The following is a 25,676-nucleotide window of genomic DNA, read 5'->3' on the forward strand; positions in this document are numbered from 1 at the left end:
TGAACCACTGACCCCTTCTATCTGGGCCTGGATGTTCAGCCAGTTTTCCATTTCCCTCACTGTCTGCTTATCCAGTCCATAGTTCAACAGCTTCAGTATAAAGATCTTATGGGGAATGATATGAAAGCCCTTACTGAAGTCCAGGAGGACAATATCCATTTCATCCTTCAGGCTGATGATTTCATTATCGAAGCTTATCAAGTTAGTCAGGCATGACTTCCCCTTGGTGAATCTATGCTGACTACTCCTGATGATTTCCTTCACATTCATGTGCCTACAAATGGTTTGCAGAGTTAGCTGATCCATCACCTTGACAGGGACTGAGGTGATGCTGACCAGCCTGTAGTTCCCTGGGTCCTCCCTCCTGCCCCTCTTGGAGACAGGAGTGATATTTGCTTTCTTCTTATCTTCGGACATTTCTCCCTGTTGCCACAAACAAGCAAGATTATAGAGACAGGCCTCACAATCACACCTGTCAGCTCCCTCAGCACTTATTGTTCCACTTAGCACTATATTACATAAGGTTTGGAAACCTAGAATTTATGGAGGATGATGAGGATAGCTGCAAAGCACAGTAGTATGCTGGCCACTAGGCTGTAGGAAACATTATCATTATGCATTTAACCAGACTTCAAGTTTCTCCTTCTTAAAGAGCAACTGAGAACTGCCTCTAGGATTATTGACTTCAGTCCTCCTAGTTCCTTCTTGGTCTTTAATTCCTTCCTCACATGTTTAGCTGATAACATTTTAATAGAGTCTTTCCTTTCTGGACACTTCTGTATGGTACTTCTTGTGTTTATCTTAGTTACTGGTATCCTTTAGCAGTAGACCATAATTCTATTCAGAAGAGGGTGTTTGATCTGAACAAAAGGCTCAGGGCAAAAAGGAAGTGAAGATAGGTATATGCATGTAAACCATCAATGTATTCAGAATCACCGGAAAGATGACTGCACTTTGTTAGGAAGTTCATATTCCTTGGCATGCTCTTCTATACCATTTGCTGTCTTAGCAGTGTCTTGGCACAGAGCCTTTTGCATTATCTGCTTATGCTGCAGGATCTTTTTACTCAGAAGAGTGGTTTGACTCCCTTAGTATTCATCAGATATGATAAGTTATGAACAATACTGAATAAAAAGAAAAGCAAATGTATTTGAAATATTAATTAAATAGAGATGTCCTCATGACATTAAAAATAAATAAAAATAAAGGGAAAGAGAAAAAAAAAAAAAAAGTTAACCATAACCAAAATTGTTCTAGAGGTTATCATCATACTGAATCCATTCAGACTTCAAAATTCCAAGGTATGTATTTTATTTTGCTACAAGGTCTACACTGAGATGACTGGCACATTAACTGTCACTTCACCTTTGGACCAAAGAAACTGCCTTTGAATTGACTACAGATTGTTTATCCCCTTGAAACTCCAGCAGCCGCAGGACAGAACCTAGCAAGTTTGCCAGGCTCTAAACTTCACATCAATATGCATCTGGCTTGGCTGGTAAAATAAACTGTTGATTGCTCTATATTTAAAGTACTTGGCTTGAAGTACCTTCCCAGACTTTAGAAATCAGTCTGCCCAAAACACTAGGAAAATGATCTCAGCTACAGCCTTTTCCCTTAGCAATATGCTTCCCTCTCAGCAATATGTTTCTAACTTCTCCTTGCCATCTTAAAAATCACTGTCGCACTGCCTGATACTGATTTTCCTCCATTCTGGTTTTGAAGTCAACTCTATCAGTCATCTCAGTTCTTCATTCAGAAGAGTAATTCAATTTGTTTTGTTTTGTTTTTGCACTTTATTATTAGAATTTAATGATAATGTTCTTCACCACTCATCTTCACTGAGAACTTTTAACACACATTTCCACTTGGAAAAAAAAAAAAAAAGTTTGAAAGCACAATTTCAGTTTCCTGAGATAACTCAAATATCTTCTCTACTCTCTCTCAACTCCAGTGCCTGATCTCATATAGGACAGACAACTGGGACCTAAGGTTAGTAAGAACTTCCCAGCCCTAGCAAACTTGCATCTTTTTCATGCCCATATAGGAAAAAGCAGAAACTATCTGTTTGCACTATTACACTGTATACACTATAACTTGTGAATCTCCTTAATGGTTTTGCACAGAAGGAGCTACTGAAGATGAAGGACCACAAAAAATATATATATTTAATATTTTTCTTATATATTTTAATATATATACTTTTTCATAATAAAAATTAAAGGAACAATAGAATCAAAAGATTCATTTTTAAATTAAACATTTTAGATGAGTTCAAATGGAGCTAACTATTCATAGATAATGAAGTCCTTACTAATTGCACAACTCAAGAACACATGAACAGGAAACTGTAAAAGAAGCTATAATTTTAACTTATAACACATTGTAGCAGCCTTGAGAATACTCTGATCCAGAAGTAAATGTAAAGTATCTTACTTTTCAAACAAACAAACAAACAAAAATAGATAGAGCTTAACAGAGTATCTATTATGACTCTTTGATTATAGCAAAAGATTATGTAGATGGTCTTTGTGGGGGAAAGGTTGGTGTAGGCTGTGTTACAGTGGATCTTGCTACACTGTGAGAGAACAGAATGGAAAACGCAGGTCTGTTTAGGAGTCTGGAGGACAGTAGGGCTTCCGGATGTGCAAATCATCCAAAGAATACCAGATGGCAAAAAAAAAAAAAAAAAAAAAAAAAAAAAAAAAAAAGGAAGAAAACCAAATATATGTGTGTATATATACATATATATATATGTATAACCACCTACTGAAAATTAATAAAACAATGTAAAGTTTATAATGCTATGATAGTATAACATTATTGAGACAAAGACAAAGAAGACTCTAAGATAGTTCTTGAATGGTAGGATCCAATTACTAAAAGCTAACATGGGAAACATACACCACCTAATGATTTAGAAGAAGAAGTAATACAGCTCCACATATGCCCATGCATAAAAATAAGGACAGAATCTGTGAACCTGAGCATTTGAACTTGAGGATGAAGAAGCAGCTGTCTTGATCAAAATCAGTATCGTAACATGTAACTGCTGTCAAAACTGAGCACTAAAAGAAGCTGTTGTGCAGGAATACTGCACATAAAATGCTAGGTCATATCTGTCCCTAATGTATTGCAAGCATCACAATGTAATTCAAATAAAAATACACTTATCATCCCCTAGATTTCAGTCACTTCAGTGACAGTAGGAGGTTACCCTCTGAAGGTAAACATCTGATTTATGCTATTCTGCTCTTTAGTTCCGTTTGGAAAAGATTCAAAGTTAATGAAGGCTTTACATTATATCTAAAAGTTAATATACAATCCTTTTAAATTTTAAAGTTTAGCTGTCATTTTATCATTTCAGCATATCATTATATAAAGCAGATTGAGTTTGTAACACCCTGAAAGGCTGAAAACTTGCCTCTGTCTGAAATTCTTTGAGATAATATATACTTTCTGCAGCTGCTAACACTTGAAAAAATGTTTTTTACTTCTTTTTACTTCTGTTTTTTTTTCTTCTGCTTTTAATAACAAGCTAGAAACGGACCAATTTATATACAATACATAACCCAGAACACATTGTGACTACCAATGTATTTTTTTCCTAAGAATATATTTTTCTACCCTGAATGGAACATAAAAAGCACAATTTATTTATCAGGAGAATTTCTTACAAATTGATATTGGCTGTTTAAGAAGCCTTAAAAGTACCAGAACTTCATGTTTTCTCCTAAAAAAAAAAAAAAAAAAAAAAAAAAGACACCTTGCCTGCCTGTCTTCATGATGACTTTTATTATGAAATGCTCTATCACTAAGCATTCAATAGTGCAATAGTGAGGGAAATAATATGTGTAGACCTTGACATTATTATTTTGAAATTTTTAGACTATGGTCATGAGAAAACTAACAATTATGTTATCTATCTTCTATATAATGTAAGCTAATGAATTTAAGAATATTAGTCTTACCAATAATAAACTGAACTATCAGTTCTTGTTTATATATGTGGATTCAATGGACATATTTATCTTGGCTGTAAATTTAACAACTTCATCAATTAAATATATCCAGTGCTAAGTATCACTTCAAAAAGGAGAGTTGTTTTGCTGTTTTTGTGGTTATTTACTGGTAGTTACATACAGCTGTAAATATAGTTTTTCAGACACAGACCTGTATCTACAAAAACTGTTCTTCAAACAATTGCATTACTTTAACATATTTTGTCAAATTAATACCTGGTGTATTAGTTACACATACTTAAAACTCAATGACAGAGAAGTAAATATCAGTTCTCTAAAAGCTATGATGAAACAAACAAACAAACAAAATTTATGATTGACAGAAGGTTTTTCTAATGTAATTTTAGAGAAGGCAAAGATTAAATAGTTGTTGAGGTGTTTCAGTTTTCTATCATTTGCTCAGAAATGTTAGGAATCAAATTTCTGTAGGAGTGCCCATTTAAACATGGAATAAAATCTAGCAGAGCATTGGCACAACCAGAAAATTATATTTGGAGCTTTTGGGAAAGAAAAACATAATGGTTCTGTTTTAAAACAATGTTGTAAGAGAATATCGTGAAAATGGCTCTGCAGAGGGAGATGTTTTAATTGCTATGGATGCTTTTATTGTTTCTACTGTTGTTTTCAGAATTTTGCTTTTTGGGAAATTTCAAAAAGTGGTCTTTTTTTTTTGTTTGTTTGTTTGTTTGTTTGTTTGTTTTTTTTAATCATATACAGGAATGGAATAGCACAAAAAATGTAGAATTGCTCACAGATCAGAAATGTCGTCCTTATTCAACTTTCTTATCTACTGTGTACTTAAACACTCTTTGGAAAAAAAAAATCTTTTATGGAACAGTATGTTAATTTCTTAAAACTTTTATTCTGCCAAGTGTTTCAGAAAAGTCTGTGACATGTTAAATCATAGCATCATAGAATAAATTGGATTGGAAGGAGCTCTGGGAGATCATCTGCTCCAACTTGCTCAAATCAAGATAACTCCAAAGTTAGAGCATGTCATTCAGAGTCTTATGCAGCTCAGTTTTGAGCATCTCCAAGGTGGCAATTCCACAACCTTCCTGGGCAACTATTCCCAGAACTTTTACCATATCTTTAAATGAGATATGATAGTGATATTTAGAGCAGGGACTTGTTACCATCCTACTTGCTCAAAAGTACCATTAAGTATTCTATTTCTAACTTCCTATCCTCCTAATAACTTGTTTTTCTGCCTCAAATTCTCTGTCTTTAACTTTTGTAACATTCATAACATACTCTCATATTACATGCCTCTTCCAAATCACACTGCCACCCAGACAGCCTCTGTAGTACAATTAATAACGATGAGACCATTGTTGATTGCACTGAACACAACCACTTCATACATTCATATGTAAAAGGTGATCTACCATATTTCTCTATTATGGTCTCTTCATTTAGCACATATAACAAAAACAAGCTCTCAAGGGCAGAGTGAAGCGTATATACAAACACAAGTATTATCTTTGGACCCCTGTAAATAAGAAGATATTGTAATTCTTCTCTTTTATGCTTACATCTCTGATTGGAAGTAACACAACACAGGAATAAATAAATAAATAAATAAATAAATCTATTTACCTCACCAGGTGCTTGAAACTCCGGTTAGGAGTAGAGTTGTAAGAAAGGTAATTATGGAGCACTTCTTAAGGTCTTTAGATAAGATAACTGCAGATAACCATTCCTGAAGGTGTACAGATGGACACAAACAACTAGATTGGAATATTAGAATAACTCAATTTTGATTTGATAACTTAACTGGAAAATTATTAGCATTGAAAATATTTTTTTTTCTTTTTCTTTTTTTTTTTTTTTCTCCAAATCTTTCTTTTCAAAATGAAAACCCAGACTCCATTTTTCTGATGTGAAACATTCACCTTCACAGAAGAATAGAACTATAACTATAGAAGACTCTTGAAGTGATGTTAATGAATAAAACATGTAAGCTAACATAGGAGATTTTGGGGTCTCCTTAAATCAAAACATCCAACAGTTAGTTCTTGTTTTCTTCTTGTCAGGATATTTGGGGGAACCAAATATATTTAAGTCCTCTAGAATGAAGATGCATGCTCAACAGTTAGGCAGCATGAAAAAGATGCATAAATAACATTCCCCTATGTCTGAAAACATGTAACAACTTGGACCTTTTTTAATGTGTTGATGTTTATTAGAGGAAGAGATTTAAAGGCTACAAAAAACAAAATAAACAGAAAGTTTTTTTTTTTTCTATGAATAATGAATGTTTTTAATCTACAGACTTTAGTGATATAGCTAATTTCATATTATAATGGAAAAGAAAGCAATGGCTTTTTTTTTGTTTTTTGTTTGTTTTTTTTTTTTTTTTTTTTGTTTTTTTCTCCTTGTTCTCCTGTCTCTGAGTGAGGTATTGTAATATGTCACTAGAGAAGAAAAGAGCAGCTTTCTGCCTTATTTTGTTAAATCCTTGACAATTTTCCCCATTCTACATCACCTCATACAAGGTTTAGCAGGCTTAGCTCTTCTTTTGACTTAGAAATCAACATGTATGCTCGGAGTAAACAATCCTACTTATGAATTCATTAAATTCTTTTTAAGATACTACATGTAATATCTTGATGCACTATGTGAGTAAGAAAACGGAGATAAGAAGGATTGGAAACATTTTTAATGTGTCCTTCTAAGACTTCAATTCTAACAAGTTTGACTTTTATCTACCCACTATTCACAATATAATATTGCATTTCATATATCTTATGACAAGCCACAGACTAGTATTTTTCTGAAAAAGCAGGTACTTAATATTTTCCATTTCATGTAGAAGGATTCTGTCAGAACCGATGCTACTTGAAAAACAAAATATGAATATAAATTACATTGCACTGTATACACAATTTTTGGTGAGTCAAATACAAAACCTCAAATTTTGCAAACACTTTATCTTATTAATTTTTTTCTGCTGAAATGTGATACATTTCCTGACCAACTAATGATGATATAAAACTACTGCAAAAGGTCATTTTAAAGTACATGCAAAGTTCTACATATGCATGTCTCTGGAACACGCATGTCCCAAAACATTATGGAGTTTAAATGACCTGTAAAAGGAAAAAAAAAATAATATATATATATATGTTTGTAAGACGATGGAAAATGTATTTATTTGCAGAATATCAATTTCCAAATTCCAAGGTTATATTTAATACTTGTGATTTTTATTTTTTTTTAATAACAATAACTTAAAATTTGTATGTATTTATTTATTTATTTATAAAGTTCGCAGAATCACAGAATTATCTAGGTTGGAAGCGACCTCAAGATCATCGAGTCTGACCTCTGACCTAATACTAACAAGTCCTCCACTAAACCATATCACTAAGTTCAACATCTAAACGTCCTACATCTAAAAGACCTCCAGAGATGGTGACTCCACCACTTCCCTGGGCAGCACATTCCAATACCTCACAACCCTCTCAGTAAAGAAGTTCTTCCTAAAAGAAAACTTTCCAACAGAAAGTTAATTGCTAGTTTATTTGGTGTGAAATAAATTTGGGTATTCCTAAAATTATGTGCCCAATGTTGTTATTCCTTACTTATTCCTTAGTAAGACTGAAGGAATAAATCCATAAAATGAATCTATGCTTCTACAGACTTACAGAAACAATTATTGAAACATCCAAAAATTAAAAGTAATTTACAGGGTCTAAACTGAAAGCATTTTAAAATTTTTAATATTCAGATATTCTTTATTATTTACTCCTGGAGAAGATCTTTTAAGACTTCTCAAGGAAATATGTAAAGAATTATTGAGATTTAAAAAAAAAAAAAAAAAGTTGGAATTTCTCCATGCCTTTGTGAGAAATGTCACCTAAACTGTGAAGTAGAATGATATTTTAGCTTAATATATCTTAATATTTTCAAATAAAGGAAGACTTTTTTTTTTCTTTTTTTTTTTCTTTTTTTTTTTTTTTTTCTGAATAAGACATTTAAATTAAAATAGCAGTGCATATGTTTCACACAGAATTTATGCAAAATATATTTGCTTTATAATTAACTTTTTTTTTTTCCTGTGAAGATATTATAGTAGTACTATGCCAGATTGCCTGATCTAAACAAAGTTTTCTTCAGCCCAAAACATCTCTCCCTCCCACACAGCTAAATGATGCAGAATTGTCACTTACAGCAGTGGAAGAGATAACTGCAAGCAGAATATTGGATAATTTGTTGATTCTGGCTTCTACTTTCTTCTTGCAGCTGCTATGATTTAAAGTTTTAGATAATTGCTTGAACTCAGTTTCAGATTAATATTTACTTGCTTGAGAACTAATGAGGGGGGGGGGAAAGAGAGAGAGGGAGAGAGGAGGGGGGGAGACGGAGAAAGAAGAGGAGAGGAGGGGGGGAGGAAAAGAAAGTTTGTCAATGATGTCTACTTGCAGGGGTTAATATACTGGGAAAAATATAAAAACAGCAAGACAGAGTTTCAAGAAGTCACAGAGGAATACAAGAATACAGGAATACAATTCACTAGAGTCACAGAGGAATACAGTTTTTCAATACATAGTATAAAATACTAAATAGGAAACTTTAATTACATGTACGTGAGACAAAACAGAAATTAATACAAGATGATAACATCTTTATGGCTATCAGACTAGTAAGCAGTTTATGGATGATCTATAGCATTATTTGAGAAGCAAATGCCTAAATTCTCAAAAACATTCAGCATTTTCCTGATTTCAGCTGCACTGGAGTTCATTTTCTTCATAGTATCTGGCATGGTACTAGGTCTTGGACTGAATGAAAATATAGTTGATAACACTAATGTTTTAGTTGTTGATGAGCAGTGCTTATACTAAGTAAAGGAATTTTTGCTTCTCATGTTATCCCGCTGGCAAGAAGGCTGGGGATGCACAAGAATCTGGGAGAGGACACAACTGACCCAAACTGACCAAAGAAATATTTCACTTGATATCATGCTCATCAGCAATACTGGGGTGATTTGGCTTGGGGACAATTTCAAGTGGACTCTCTGGGCATCAGTCAGATGGCAATGAGCAATTACATTGTGAATCGCTTTGATTTTTTTTTCTTTCTTTCCTCTATTTTTTTTTTTTTCTTATTACAGTGTCTTTATCTGAACTCATGAATTCTCCTATTTTTACTCTTTTAATAATTCTCTTCCCCATCCCACTCAGGGGTGTGGGAGTAAACAAACAACTTTGTGGTGCTTAGCTTCCTGCCGGGTTAAACCACAAGTGTTGACCCTAATCTTCTTCAGTTAGGTTCAACTGACTATTCATCATCATTAGAGGGAGAAAATAATTAAATCAGCTTGAGTGCTTTAGGAAAGATTGATCTGTCAACACTCCTGCTCCTGTGAAGGAAGTATTCCTGTTAAGAATCTCCTGTGAAATACTGAGCCAGTTCCTGATTCAGGTATTGTTACAGAACATTGTGAAAATTAACTTGAAATTTATAACCCTAATCTCCAAGACTAGTTAGTATCTTTTTATCAGTTGATTTTTCTTTAAATCAAACATAATAAGATGCCTATGATTACAGTTTGTCTTCATATTGTAACGTTATGGGACTTGACTACTGACAATCCTGCACTGCTATTTTGTATTTTTACCAGTTAAGAAATCTAACACATTAAATATTGTACCAGAATTTTTCCAGTATGTCTCTGTGTTTCTTCTGCCATTTACAGTGCCTTACATGGTGTGACCTTGATACATTTAACATACGACTGTATGCTGCAGGCAGGCAGGCAGGCAGGTGGGGTGTAAACCAAGGAGCTGTAGAATATGTAAACAGTCCCTAGATATCCTTCTCACTTATTGGCTACTGCTACAAAATAGATGTGATATTACAATAAACAAACAAAAAGTTTCATTTATCAAGACTTTTAGTGTGGCATCATTTAACATAAATTTTGATATAAGCAGTATAAATGTCTATTATTACCCCAGCTGCTGTTTATTCTCTAGAGAAGCACATTTGTATAATACAACTCCTCTAACTTGATTCAGATAGTTAGAGTAGGATGAGTTAATTTTTTTCCTCATATGTTTCTTACACTCTATAAAGTGATGTCAAATATCAGTTTATATGTATGCTGTGTAGTAAATATATAAAGGTAGTTCAAATTAATTACATTGTTAGTTACAAGTTTAAGCAATAAAGATGATATGGAAGCAAATCCAAAGAATGCTTGAACATAAAATTTAGCTCCCAGATATTGCTGATTTTTCTGTTTCCAGATTAAAGGCTCCAAATCTAAGACTGGCAATATAACTCAGTGAAGCTATGCAAATCATTTACTTTTTTCCATTGGTTTTATTGACAGTCTTAGATCTGGAGACTTGAGGTTCAGAGCAACTTCTCATTTTCATCTGAGTGTTCCTTATCTGCCTCTATGTCCAGCTTTTATAAAGAAGAAGAAAAAAATAAATTACATCTATTTAGTGTCAATCTTGAATATTAAGAGTTTGCTCCCTTCCTCTCATGCAGATAAATATTTTTGCTGGCAAGTGTGAGAGGTTTTCCTCTGCTACCTGTATTGTCAGCACAGAAGGTATGGAAGATTGAAATTTTGATTTTACATTGAAAAATTTTACAAGATTTTACATTGAAAAATTCCATTACTTTTTTTTTTTTTTTTTTTTTTTTTTTTTTTTTTTTTTTTTTTTGTCCTGCCATATTTTTCCCTTTATTCTTGGTTACTCATCCAGCTAACTACACCGGTGTAATCAGGATTCTGTTTACATGCTATTAAAAGGCCCCATGGTACTAAACAAAGTTTATATATTTACTTGAAAATATATAGAATTTATAACCTGAATGATAATTTGGCACTACAAAAAAAATGCTTCTTCAATAGCAAAAGGTAAGTTTATGTTCCTACCTAACCTATGACATTCACATCATAGTTCCTATGTACTCATCAAATACCAGTAGAGTATGGCAACTTTGCATATGGAACCTAGTCCAATGAATCCCACCTCATCTACATAAAAAGGATCCCATATTATTCTAGATATCCATGTTCTGTAAAACATAATCCTTTTGATAATAACCATACCTGTGAGAATTGCATTGTCTCTATACCCTTGTACCACAGTGAATTGTATGAGAGATTCACATAACACATGATGTGAGTTTCAGCACTGGTGTAGTAATGAAGAGACACATAAAATGCAAAGCATAAGCATTTGAATCCTGAGTAATTATAAAGCTCAGGAAAAATAAATAAATAAATATATATTAATTAGTAGACCTTGGGTAACTACAACTGAGCAGTGAAACAGGTTGCCCACAAAGGTCATAGAGCCTCCAATTCTCCATCCTTGGACGTATTCAACAGATAATATGATCCATACATCTCAGGTGGTTCTGCCTGAGCAGGAGGGTTAGACTAGATGACTTCCAGAGGTATCTTCTAATTTCAACCGATCTCTGATTATATTTTTATGTTGTTCTTAGCCTGTGTGAGGGGGGGGGGGGGGGGGGGGGAAAGAAAGAACACTCTTGTAACAGTCACTGACTATTGATTTGTAGACAGCTTTCTCACCAGGCATGGGTCATAGAAAATGTGACAGTGGAGGGTGAAAAATGGTAGCTGAAGAAAGAAAGAATTATCTGCAACTAAATACTGAGATGGGAAGAACCCAAACATTTATTAAACATTGCTTAAACAAGCAATCATTTGTCATTTCATACATTTATTTTATTTGTCTTAGCTGTAGGATTTTCATGGAGTTTTTAGTGATTATGTTCCAAAGACTCATTGCTGAAAACTGATGAATAGCTATAATATAATCCAAAGGTCCAAATAACTAATCAGAACATAACTTTGAAGTGTCAGTCATGTTCTAAAGTGGATTACTGCAGCACAAGTATGATTCATTAATTTTGAATTTAAAAACATATGTGAATAGTTTTATAGGGTTTGTGTATGCTTCCTTCTGCTGTGGAAGCTAGGACCATTTAAAAGGCTAAGACAAAAGTTTAAAATTTAATTTCTCTTCTATTTTGAATAAATCTTTTTGCTAATTACTCTTTTGTCCTTTTTGTCACAATTCTCTCATGCTTTGGAATTTCATATGATCTTCTATGTTCAATCAGTAATAAGAAAACATCAGCTCACAATGTGTTCTACACATTGCATAACTGAGTTCTTTTTCACTTTGTTAGGATTCTGGCTTATTTCTTCCTTTCCAACTCTGAACCTTGATGTCCTCCTGAATAATGGGCTAGTTTGGAATAAATGACTACTTCTTATTGCTTAGTTGAATTTGTGATTTAAATATATATAGAGAGAGAAGTGAGCAGTACACACACACACATATATATACACATATATATGTATGAGTTTAGTATATATATGAGTTTATATATAATATATATATATATTATATAAAATGTGTATATATATATAATATATATATATATGAGTTTAGTATCTAAAAAATAAAAATAAAAATACATACAGTGTTCCAGAAACACTGACTTCATTCTTTACTAGAAAGATATAATTTGGTGGTATATCCTCCCCTCCTTTTGCCCATTCCTGTTGTCCTCCAAAATGCCGATCTATCTTTATAGTACTTTATCCTCTTAAAAATTAAAAACAAAAAGGTCTTTTCTTCAGTTGATGTGAAAACAGTTAATCAGCAGCTAGTTTGAACTAATGTAGATCCTCTAAAATTCCTCAGAAAATTAGCTGTCTCTAAGGCTAGCATTCTCCCACTGAGTAGGAGACAGTATAATCAAAAGCTGAAAACTTGTCTTGTCAGAAGAGGAAAAGCAAAACAACAGAATGAGGGCGTGGAAGATTTTCCTGAGGTAATCATCACGTAAATATATTTTCAATGTTTTTATTTCCATACCTATTTCTTCTACAATTGTTTTTAGACATATGCATTTGGAGGTTATGAAGACAGGCTTAGTCTTTTCTTTTAGTTTTTTCTTTAGTCTGGTTTGACTTACGCACGACTTCCAACCAATTATTTGTCCAGGATAAGCACAGTGTCACAAACTGGGGCTCTGGGGAAATTAGGAGGAGTCCTAGCTCTCTAGCATACCCTTAACTGTATCAAAAATGTTACTGAGTGGCTTGCTGTTTGAGCAGTTTGAGGTGAACAGGGGTTTGACATGCAGAATTGTTTACCTTAGACCACATGGTATCATTGAAGGCTTTCTATTATTCCACGTGAAACCCAGGGGTAACAGATGATGAAAATCCCCAAATCTATTCTCCTTTCCAAATTTTATATGTGAATTGAGGCCTCTTTTGCTCATTCACTCAATAATGAATGACCCATTCATTATTCCCTTAATAGCCGTTTCAGAACACATATTCAGAGAGGATACAATTTAAAGTCTGAAGAAATAATTAAAAGCTGTCTGGAGTTGACTTAATAACAGACCCACCAAAAAAGATGTTATGAATGCTCTGTAAGAAAGACATGTCTCTATTCTTAATAACAGAGGCTGGTATATGGAGAACATATTTAAAACCAGAAAGGGTTAAATGTTGACATTTTGTTCTAAAATTAGAAAACAACAGAAAGAAATGTGATATTATTTATACAATATAATATTAGTTCCCTAGGAAATTCTTAACATAGATTGCTTCACATCTGTCTACTTCTATATCTCTCACTCTTTCCTTTCAGTACTAAGGAAAAATGACCATTTTAATGAATCTAATGCAAAGGTAAAACTAACAATTCACTTTAAGTTAAAAATATGTTAAAATATTCTCAAGCAATTGATGTAGGCTACAGTTATGTGTGGTTTTTTGTTGTTTTTTTTTTTTTTTTTCAGGACTTCTGTGGATAAACTCTAGGTTTTTATATCTCACACACAGAGATTCAGTTTAAATGGATTGTCTAGATGAAAGATTTGTGTCTTAGTAACTCAGCTGTAGCTAACACACAGATGCTCTGTTATTTTTTTTTTTCTATTTTGTGCTATAAGATTTTTTTTTCCAAATAAATAGCATTTGACCTAGATACTTTGATCCAAATATTTGGCATTAGATATTGTCTTAGATTTAGGAATCTGAATTATTTTTCAATATAAGAAAACGTCATTGCCTTTTTTCTTTTTCCTGGTAGAATGGCATATCTTAATACAGGAGGTATATTTTAATTAATTTATTTATTTTCCTGGTAAGCTAAAGCTGAATATGGTCATTATTTGTGACTTTCAGTAAATAATTTTCCAACCTAATCAGTTTTGTGTAAGAAAGAAAATATAGATTCAATGTATATAATAATATTAGTCTCAGAAAGATTTTTCATTACTATCCAACATGTTTAAAGGAAAATAAGTACATTGGCATTATTATTATTTTTTTAATTTTGAAATTGTATGAAATTGATAAATACATGAATATTTAAACACAAGAAAAGGAAAACTGGGTCATCAATAATCCAATAATCTACACCAATATAGGAGGAAGATAGAATGTCAAGAACTTTGTACTTATCGATAATGTTAAACTAATGAAGCAGTTTTATGGGGGATTATCTCCATTATTATTTTCTAGGAAAGCTGCTACTGTACAGTAAGACAGGACCATCTGAATGCATCATCAGCACTGCTCATAAAGTCTCAAACCATCTGTGAATGAAGGTAAGAACATGACTTCACATGATTGTATCTGAGACAAACTTCATGTGTAGGTCACTGAAGTGGGAGGTGATAAAGACTGCTTACATGAAGGAGTGAAAAGGAAGTTACCAAAAGCTAACTTTCATCATGACTGAAGATCTGTAAAGATCAGATTTCAGTAATCCAGCAGATGTTATATGAAAGTGATTTTCTTTGCTTTTTTTGAAAGAGACAAGATATAAGCACTTTTCCCCTTGTTACTGCATTTTATTTGTTTTGAAGAATTACCCATGTTACCCTGAACAATTATAATATCAAGAGGTCCCTGGTTCATATCCGGGTGCCCCCTTGAAAGAGAATTTGGTGATCGAGCGAGTCCAGAGAAGGGCGATGAAGCTGGTGAGGGGTCTGGAGAACAAGTCTTATGAGGAGCGGCTGAGGGAGCTGGGATTGTTCAGACTGGAGAAGAGAAGACTCAGGGGCGACCTTATCACTCTTTATAAGTACCTTAAAGGAGGCTGTAGCAAGGTGGGGATTGGTCTATTCTCCCATGTGCCTGGTGACAGGATGAGGGGGAATGGGCTAAAGTTGTGCCAGGGGAGTTTTAGGTTGGATATTTGGAAGAACTTCTTTACCAAAAGGGTTGTGAGGCATTGGAATGGGCTGCCCAGGGAAGTGGTGGAGTCACCATCCCTGGAGGTCTTTAAAAGATGTTTAGATGTTGAACTTAGCGATATGGCTTAGTGGAGGACTTGTTAGTGTTAGGTCAGAGGTTGGACTTGGTGATCTTGGAGGTCTCCTCCAACCTAGACATTTCTGTGATTCTGTAATATATTTCATTCACAGTACTGTGCTTCTGTTAAAAAGTGACACATTAAATGGAATTCACTAAATTCAACTGTGAATTTCTACTATCTATGACATAGAAATCTGAGTTAATCCTTTTAAAGCTCATTCTTCAGCTATGGGAAGATGCCACTAATGTCTGAAAATAGATTAAGAGTATTTTTATCTCACAGTGTCAATTAGTCTTTATTGACCAAAGAGTTACTAAGATGACTTGCTGTTTTAAGAAGACAAATCAAAAGTCAATAGGATCTGAGTTTTCAATTAGGAAGTGTGGCTTGTTGAAATTGTTCATATTAATGAATACTAATCTGATTTTGTTCAGTTGTATCTGTTGAGTTGATTCATACGTGCAAAAACCTGAAAACTACGCATTAGCAATATTTTACATTTTGAATGATTTCTTTTCTTCTAATGGGTTTACCTCTTCTCTGACATTATATATCCTTGAGGTGCAATGATGTTAATCCTAACACTTGTTTTGTCATAAACAAAAGGTTTAAATGTCCAAAAAGATTCACAAGAAATAAATATATATGTATATTATATATATATATATATATATATATATATATATATATATATATATAAAATACATAATATATATAATATATAGTATATTTCAACAACTGTTCCAGGTCATCATGTCCACAGCCCAGTTCCAAATATGGAAGGGGATTACTTGTGCTTCACCTTCGATATTTAATGGGGAGTAAAAGAGAGACCATACCATTATTGTGTTGATATATACTAAGTTTACCTGATTGTAAGATATCTTGTTTCCTTCCTTGGTAAAACTTTTGACTTTTTTTTTTTTTTTTAAATTTCTCTCTATGATTTCCAAGCACACCTTTTCTGCAAGTGAATACAGGCCTAGAGAGGAAGGACCATGTCACTGAAACTCATTTTTATTTTGGTAACATATATTTGTTGTTTCTGATGTAAGTGTCTGAGCTTACTCACGTAGAGCCACAGAATGTACACATGTACAGTCACAGAATAACAGAATTAATCATAGAATGGTTTGGGATGGAAGTGACCTTTAAAGATCATTTTGTTTTAATCCCCCTGCCATAGGCAGGGATGCCACCCACTAGATAGGTTGCTCAAAGCCCCATCCAATCTGGCCTTGAACACTCCCAGGGAGGGGGCATCCACAACTTCTTTGGGCAACATGTGGTGTGCCTCACCATCCACACAGGAAATAATTTCTTCCAAATATTTAACCTAAATCTACCCTTTTTTAGTTTAAAGCCCTTAATCCTTGTTTTATCACTACACTCCCTGATACCCTGACTCCTTTTCCTGCTTTCCTTTAGGCCCCCTTCAGGGCCTGGAAGGCCACCATAAGGTCTCCCTGAAGCCTTGTACAGAGGACAACCGCAGCTCCCTCAGTCTGTCTTAATAGCAGAGGTGCTCCAGGTCTTTGATCATCTTTGTGGTCCTCCCCAGACTCATTCTGATATGTCCCTGTCCTTATTCTGGGAGTCCTAGAGCTGAAAGTAGTGATTTAGGAGTACACAGGAGTACAGTAGAGGGGAAAAACTACCTCCCTCGACCCACTGGCCATGCTTCTTTTGATGCAGCCCAGGATACGGTTGGCTTTCTGGGCTTCAAGCACATACTGCCAGCTCATGTTGAGCTTCTTGTCAACCAACATCCCCAGGTCCTTATCCTGAGGGCTACTTTCAATCTGTTCTCCACCCAGCCTCTGTTTGTGTTTAGGATTACTTCAGCCCAAATGCAAGGCTTGTACTTGGCCTTGTTGAACTTCATGAATTTCACACAGGCCCACCTCTCAATCTAGGCCAGGTCCCTCTGGATGGCATCCCTTCCCTCCAGCATGTTGACCTCATTTCACAACTTGTTGTCATGTGCAAACTTGCTGAAGGTACACTCAATCCCACTGTCCATGTCACTGACAAAGATCTTAAACAGCACCAATCTCAATACAGATCCCTGAAGATCACCACTCATCATTGATATCCACTTGAGCATTGAGCCATTTACCTCAACTCTTTGAGAGTGACCATCTAGCCAATTCCTTACTCACTAAGTAATCCATCAATCAGATCCATGTCTTTTGAATTTATAGACAAGGGATGTTATGGGGGACAGTGCAAAATACTTTCACAAGTCCAGATAGATGATTTCTGTTGCTCTTCCTCTAATCATCAATGCTCTAACCCCGACATAGAAAGCCACCAGATTTGCCAGGCAAATGAGAGTATTCAGGTACTCTCTCAGAACTTTCTACCTGATTAGGTGCTAGCAATCAAGTGAGTTCTGTACTTAAGACACACTTACGCATTCTGATTACATTCACAATAATACATGAGCAGTTTTTTCATAAGAGCTATGATTTTAAGGTCTGATAGTTATAGAAATAAACAAATTATTCTGTTCCTTTTAACAACAATTATCCTCTCAATTTTTCTTTCCATTGTATACATATATATATATATATATATTTATAGCTGCAAATGTCACTATGCAATGGAGAAAATATCTTAGCAGCAATTTGGAAAATTGGAACACAAGACTGTGGAGTATGACTGCATCAGTAGACAATTGTGGTGGTTTTACCGTGCTGGGCAGCTAAACCCCACAACCACTACGGAAAGAGACTGTTTTGAAAAATCAGTGTGGAAACTTTATTTCTTTATTGCTTTTTGCCATGAAAATGTTATTTATTATTTCTGTAATTAGGCATTGTTGCTGGCAGAGAAATATTTTGACCCTTGAATATTCTCTGTTCTAAATATAAAACCACTTAAATTGAGGTAGATTGTGCAGAAGAGGCAAGCACATAAATTCTTGGAAAGAGTTTTATTTTCTCCTAAATTCCTGAGACACTTGTATTTAGAAGCATTAGTAAATCCTTTGATTAGTATACATTCTGTGTATGTAATGAACACAACCAAAACAAACAAACAAATTTACATTTCACAAATAGAAAAAATAATAATAATGATAATACCTAAGTGTAATTGCACACAGTTTCTACTCATCACTTCATAGTTTTCATTCAAAATTATAAATTCAACAAAACTATATAGAAATTTATACCACAGGTAATAAATTGAGATATGACTAATTATCAAATTTATAGACAGGACACTAGGAAAAATCAAGCAGAGCACTAATATCTATTTCCCGGGGAGAGGGAATATATATTTAAGGGCCAAGAAGAAGGCAAGTAGAAAAATAAACAACTTCTTAAGTGCAGATTTCAACTCCTAGAAAACATTTGCTCAGGCAATTATTAAGAATCCCATGAAAAGTCTTTGCCTTGGAAGGCAAAGGTGCCCAGAACTGTTGGAAGATTTTCAGAGGCAGCCTGCTCAAAACACAGGGGATGTCCATACCCCCAGATGGAAAACAAAACAAAACAAAACAATAAAATATTAGAGTCAGCATAGATATAAATCAACCTTGTTAAGCAGTTAAGTACTCAAAGGGCTCAAATGGTAAAAAATAAAATAAAATATGGGACTATATATACATATATTGCCTGAGTATACAGAGATTCAGTTAGGCAGGCAAAAGCTCATCTGCAGCTCAAACGGTGAAAGAGGCTTCTGCAGGCTTCTGTACTGAGTGGAAGAACAAGACACAAGACTGAAGCTGAACAGGGCTAGCAAGTTACTTAATAATGACATAGATAAGACTGAGGTACTCAGTGTTGTTTTCACCTGAGTCTTTAAGGGTGAGGTCAGATCCCAAGTTGCTATTCCAAGAAACAATGTTGGAGCAAATAGTTAATCACTGATAGTAGGGGAGAGTTGAGCTAAGGACCATCTGTACTGATTGGACATGTGCATGTCTATGGGATGTGATAGGATGTATCTGACACAGTTGGAAGACATTATTGCAAAGCCACTCAGTCACTTTTAGAAGGATTAGGGGAAATCACAGATGATCAAAAGAGGGAAAATATACCCATCAACAAAAATTATGCTTTTTTGTTTGTTGGTTTGTTTCTGGGAAGGAAAGAAAAAAAAAAAAAAAAGGAGCTCTAGAAAAAAGGAGCTCTAGAAAACTAAAGACCAGGTAGCCTCACCTCAGAGCCTAGGAAAAGTATGTAATGAGTCCTTTTGTATCTTCTTGATGTCTTTTTCCACATACATGAAAGACAAGAAGGAGACTGGGGAAAGGCAATGTGGATTTACCAGGCTTAACCAATTGCCTTCTGTGATGAAACGGCTTCTTCAGTTAATGGAGGAAAGCAGTGGATATCCTTCTACCTAGACTTTTACAAGATGCTTCACATTATCTCTCAAATCCTTGTTGAAGATTGTAAGATATGGCCTGGGTAAATTAGCCTCAGGATGAATGGAAATCTGCCTAAACTGCCAAACTAAAAAGGTTTTGATGATTTTCTCAGACTGGTAACTAGTCATAAGTGGAGTTCCTCAAGGCCTTTAAAAACAATGTGGTTGATGAAATTGAATACACTATCACTAGGTTTGCAAATAATAACCCACTGGAAAAAGAGGTAGATAAATTGTGCAGAAGAGGAAAATACACAGCATTCTTGGCAGTCTAGAAAAATGGGTCAAGAAAAACTGCATGAGATTTAACAAAGATAAATAGAAGTCCTAGATCTGAAATGGAATAATTCTAACCAACAATACAAGCTGCGAACTAACTGACTGGGAAGAATTTGTACTGGTGGACAGTGAACTGAATATGAGTCAGTAGTATGACTTTGTAGCATCTAAGACAAAACACATTTGTGGCTTCAGCTGTGGTTGTATCATCAGCAGACCAAAGGATGAAATTATTCCAGACTACTTAGCTCTTTTTACCTTGTGCATTGTGCCCAGTTTTGGTACCCCTGGTATAATACAGACTGAACAATTACAGAGGGTTCCGAGAAGGATCATCAAGATGATCAAAGTTATGGAGAACTTGACTTATGAAGAAAGGTTAAACGAGCATTGTTTGTTTGTTTGTTTATTTGTTTCCACTTGAGGGAAAAGAAGGTTCAGGAGGGATTTAATCCCAGTTTTCCATTGGTATGGTAGTTACAGATGAGTTGTAATTATTCTTTTCACAAGGTTGTAAAGTGAGTAGAAAAGAGGCAACAGATATGAGTTGCTTCAGGGGGAATTCTATTTAAATACAAAAGGAAAAAAAAAAAAAAGCATTAAAAAAATAAACATTGCATAGGCTGCTCAGACTGGTGGTGGAATCTCCCTTGATGGAAATATTCAAGGCAGATCAACAGGGCTGTCATGGTTAGCCAACCTAAGACTTCACTTTTCACAGAAGGCTGGGTCAGAGTATATCCAGAGGTATTTCTTAGCCTAGACTTTTTCTATACTTCTATGATTGTAGCTTTCACCCCCCAAACTGTGTATGTTTCATGGAGGACCACCAGGAAAAATAATCTGAATTTACTAAAGAATTAAATTTAAAGTAGTCTAGTTTTGCTGCATCTAACTATCCTGTGAATACTCTCAATCACCATTTAAGAAGTCTGAAGTTGATTTATTGTAATTCAGTTTCACTTCAGTCAGTTGAAAGGCCAATACCTTCTCAAAAGCATAGACTTTTTTTTTTATATGTTTATATTTAAATATTGAATATGTGCTCAGAATGTTGGTCAATCACATTTAAATAAATAAATGCACGTTCAGAAAATTACAGCTGCCTCCAGTCAGAACATTAAAATACCTCTCATACTCATGCTATCTATCATCAGTGGATAATGAAGGGTTTCATCTGTATTGTACCAATCTGGTCACTTGATGAAAACATCTCAATTGGTACATCCTCATTCAGACATTTATGTTGTACTGGTACAGATGCCAGGTTATTTGACTAACTGTCCATCTGCAACAGACACATTATGATTTAGAAATACTGGTGAATTTGGAACCTCACAGACTTTAATTATTACAGAAAAATGCACTTTGCAACCTTCAAAAGAATATCACCATAAGGTTAAAAATGTCTAGCATCACCCATCAATCATGTCTGTGTCTGTTTAAAATCAGACACAGCATGGATATTCATATGCCTTCCTTCTTAGTTGGAATATTGTAAAATGTGGACATTTGAGGAGGAGACCTGAGGATGCAGCATGAATGTTGATTTTCACTGATACATAACCATGAGGAGAGGAGCAATGGACAACCCATAAATATGTCCTTTCTGTGGTAATTTTTAATCTCATAGAAATATCACGTGGTGGCCCACTTAATCTTTGCAGCAGAATATTTGTCCCACAAAGGCACAAACTATATCATGTAAGCTTCTTTCATTTGAATTGCTCTCTTTTTTGCTATATGGAAATGAGCACTCAGAAATGTATTGTAATCACTTGAACCAATCTGCAGGCCTGTATAGAATATGCAGCTCACAGTACCTTATGTGATATAACAAAATGAATGCAAGGAATGACAAAAGGAATGCAAGGCAGTTTTTTTTCAGTGTTATTAAGGAAAAAAAAAAATAGTATGTAGGTTTCAGCTTTTGTCCAGTTAAATTCAAATTCTTAATTCTTGGAATTCTATTTTTTATTCATCAAAAAAAAAAAAAAAACAACCAAACAAACAAACAAAAAAAAAAACACATTCTTTAAAGAATGTTTTTATCCTAAAGAAAGAGGAATGTTTTTAAAGTCAGGTAATAGTGATGTATAAATTGCCTGCTTTGAAGCTTTGTTAAAAAATTTTGAAGCTTAGGACTAATCTGGATAGAGGCACTACTACAGTGGCAGGTGCAGCTGATCAGAAGGAGAAAAAAAAAAAGCAGCTTTTAAATTCTTCTCATTCTGCTCATTCCTCTGCACCACTGCACCTAATTCACATTTCTTAAGCAGTCTTTAACCTATGTCAGTCTCTAAGACTCCAAGAACAACGATGCTTTTGTAAGAGCTGATTCAGCAGAATGAGAACTAGTAAGAAAAACAACGCAGTAAAATTGTGAATACAAAAAGCAAAGGCCTCATACATGTATAAAACCCCTGCTCTGAACTTCTCCACAATGCAGTCTTGAATTTTGTTTTGTGTATACTGTTAACAATAAACCATGAGTAAAAATATATAAATAAATAAATAAATAATCAAGCTTAAAGCATAAAATGAAATATTGCAAATGTAGCTAGCCTTTCATTTTTATGAACCGCTGCTGTGATAGCTAACCTCAAAAGAAAATATAATCTCAATCTATAAGAGGAGATGGAAATGAAAGAAGGAAGGTTCCTCTTTATTTTATTATTCTTAAAATGAAAATGATTTCTACTTTAGAAGAAAGTGGAATGCTGATGAAAACAAAAAATATTCATTTACACTAGAGACTTGTCATTAACAGATCTTCCCTTACGAGGCTCTATTTGATTAGACCACTGGCTCATTTAGCACAACCCACTTTCTGCACCTGGGGCTTATATTTCTAATATTGCAACAATAAGAAGACTCGTGCTAGAAGGCAATCACATCTTCTAGATGCTCTACAGAAACTTCTCTTACACTGTACTGCAGACAGTTATTATTTATGTACTGTGTAAAGGCCTAACCTACTAAGTTACTAGGTGCTGAGAAGAGCACAAGGTTTGTGAGGTCCCACAGGGTCCCAAGGGGGTTGCTGGGCCCTGACACCCTCAGGCTGTGTGGCTATCTGTGCAGAGAACCCAGCCAAAAGGTGACCAGTCTCAGGAGGGGACAAGAGATGGGTGGTGCCAGCTGACATTACTCCAGTTCAAACTGGAGGAAGTCTCATATTGCACCCATAGGGGGACACCAGTGACCATCAACATTGTGACCAGGGTCTCTAACAGATGGGGAGTGGTATGGCAGTTCACACACCAGTTCATGCAAGAGTGGTGGGAGCACTATGCCAGTAGGTGGCCTGCTGCTTGGTCTGACCACCAGCAAGTTTGGACTGCATCCCTGATGGCCTCTTCAATTAATGACAATGTATTAACCAATATTCTGTGAGGCATGTGGCAGCAAGGAGGCACAAGGTGATTCCACGGTAGAAAGCCTTGCCCTTTGCTTCTGTTCCTCTGACACCCAGTAGGATGATGCAACCACAAAGATGGATATCCAGGCTGTTCCTGTGACTATTCAGCTTTCAGCTTTCAGTCTGTGGTGTGTGCCTGAGGATATTCCCAGAGATGGAGAGTGGTAGCAAGCACACCTGTGGGATTTGTGCCCAGGTAAACGAGCTGATCTGCCTGATGGCCAAACTTTAGGAAGAGGTGAGGAAACTGTGATGGTTTTACTCAGCAGGGCAGTCAAGATCCACCACAATCAAGATCCATTGTCTTACCCCCCCTTCAAAGGGAAGGGGGAGAAAATCCAATATAGAGGGCTCAAGGGTTGAGATAAGGACGGAGATCGCTCAAAAATTAACATCATAGGAAAACAGACTCAGCATAAGAAAATTAGAGAAATTTATTACCTATTACTAACAAGCTAGAGACGTGAAAAACAAAGGAAAGAAACTAAAAAATGCCTCCCTCCTCATCTACGCTTTTCCACCTCCTCCACCCAAGCAGTGCAGGGGAATGGTGGAATGGGGTTTACAGTCAGTCTGTAGCCCTTCGTCTCTGACATTCCTTCAAGGTCAGTCTCTTCCCCTTCTCTAACTTGGGGTCCCTCCGATGGGATACAATACTTCCTGAACTGACCCTGCACTGGCTTCCCACAGGCACCAGCTCTTCAAGAACTGCTCCATATATGCGTCTGTACCACGAAGTCCATCCATCAAGAGCACACTGCTCCAACCTGGGTCCCCCACAGGGGCAGCAGCTCCTGACAGGTCACCTGCTCCTGTGTGGGCTCCTCTCCATGGGTTACAGCCTCCTTCAGGCCAGATCCACCTGCTCCACCATGGGCTACAACATGGGCTGCAGTGTGCAGATCTGTTCCACTCTCTTACTCCATGGGCTGCAGGGGGACAACCTGCTACACCAAGGCCCTGTCCACAGGCCATAGGGGAACTTCTGGTCCAGCGTCTGAAGCACCTCCTCCCCTTCCTTCTTCACTGACCTTGGTGTCTGCAGGGCTGTTTTTCACTCCTCACTCTCCCAGCTGCTGTTATGCAGCAGTTTGTTTTTTTTTTCTCGTTTCTTAAATCTGCTCTCACAGAGGTGAAAACAACACCACTTATTGGCTTGACACTGGCCAGTAGTGGATCCTTTTGGAGTTGGCTGAAACTGGCCCCTATCTAACATGGGAAGCTTCTTGATTCTTCTCACGGAAGCCACCACTGCCACCCCCTGCTACAAAAACTTTGCCATGTAAACTCACTACAGATACGGAGATGCATCTAGGAATCTGAGAAGATGATATGAATATATGATGATACAATATCAATGAAGCTGTGCTCTGCCCTCTCTGGTATCTGATCTGCACCATGATCACAGAATCACAGCAGTGTAGAGGTTGGAAGGGACCTCAAGAAATCATTGGGTCCAACTCCCATGCCAAAGCAGGTTCCCTAGAGCAGGTTGCCCAGGTTGGAGTCCTGATAGGCCTTGAATATTTCCAGAGAAGGAGACTTCACGGCCTCCCTGGGCAGCCTGTTCCAGTGCTCCATCACCCTCACCATGAAGAAATTATTTTGCATGTTGGTGCGGAACATCTTGTACTCCATACTTTGGTCATTTCCCCTTGTCCTATACCCACAGACTACCGAAAAGAGGTTGGCAAATTCCCACTGTCTCCCTCACTTAAGATATTTGTAAACATTGATAAGATCCCCTCTCAGTCTTCTTTTCTCAAGGCTGAACAGGTCTCTCAGCCTTCCCTCATAAGGAATATGCTCCAGGCCCCATATCATCTTTTTGGCCCTCTGCTAGAGTCTTTCCAGGAGATCCCTGTCTTTTTTTTTATACTGGGGAGCCCAGAACTGGGCACAGTACTCCAGTACTCCCTTGACCTGCTGGACATGCTCCTTTTAATGCATGCCAAGATCACATTGGCCTTCTTGGCTACCAGAGCACACTGCTGGCTCATGGTCAACCTGTCATCCACCAGGACACCCAACGCCTCTCCTGCAGGTAATCCCCCAGTTTGTACTGGTATATGCGGTTGTTCCTTCCCAGGTGCAGGACTCTACACTTGCTCTTGTTAAACCTCATTTGGTTTCTTTCCTGCCCAGCTCTCCAGCCTGTCCAGGTCTCGCTGAATGGCAGCACAGTCTTCTGGCATGTTGGCCACTCCTCCCAGCTTT

General features: G+C 35.9%; 1 long non-coding RNA gene across 1 annotated transcript in view; it reads right to left on the bottom strand.

Annotated features, from left to right (window-relative positions):
• Positions 1 to 25,676, bottom strand: part of LOC140001481 (uncharacterized) — a 162,264-nt gene that overhangs the window by 26,342 nt on the left and 110,246 nt on the right. The gene's annotated exons all lie outside the window — the stretch shown is intronic.

Source organism: Anas platyrhynchos, chromosome 1 (genome assembly GCF_047663525.1).
Source record: "Anas platyrhynchos isolate ZD024472 breed Pekin duck chromosome 1, IASCAAS_PekinDuck_T2T, whole genome shotgun sequence".
Classification (NCBI taxonomy): Eukaryota; Metazoa; Chordata; class Aves; order Anseriformes; family Anatidae; genus Anas; species Anas platyrhynchos.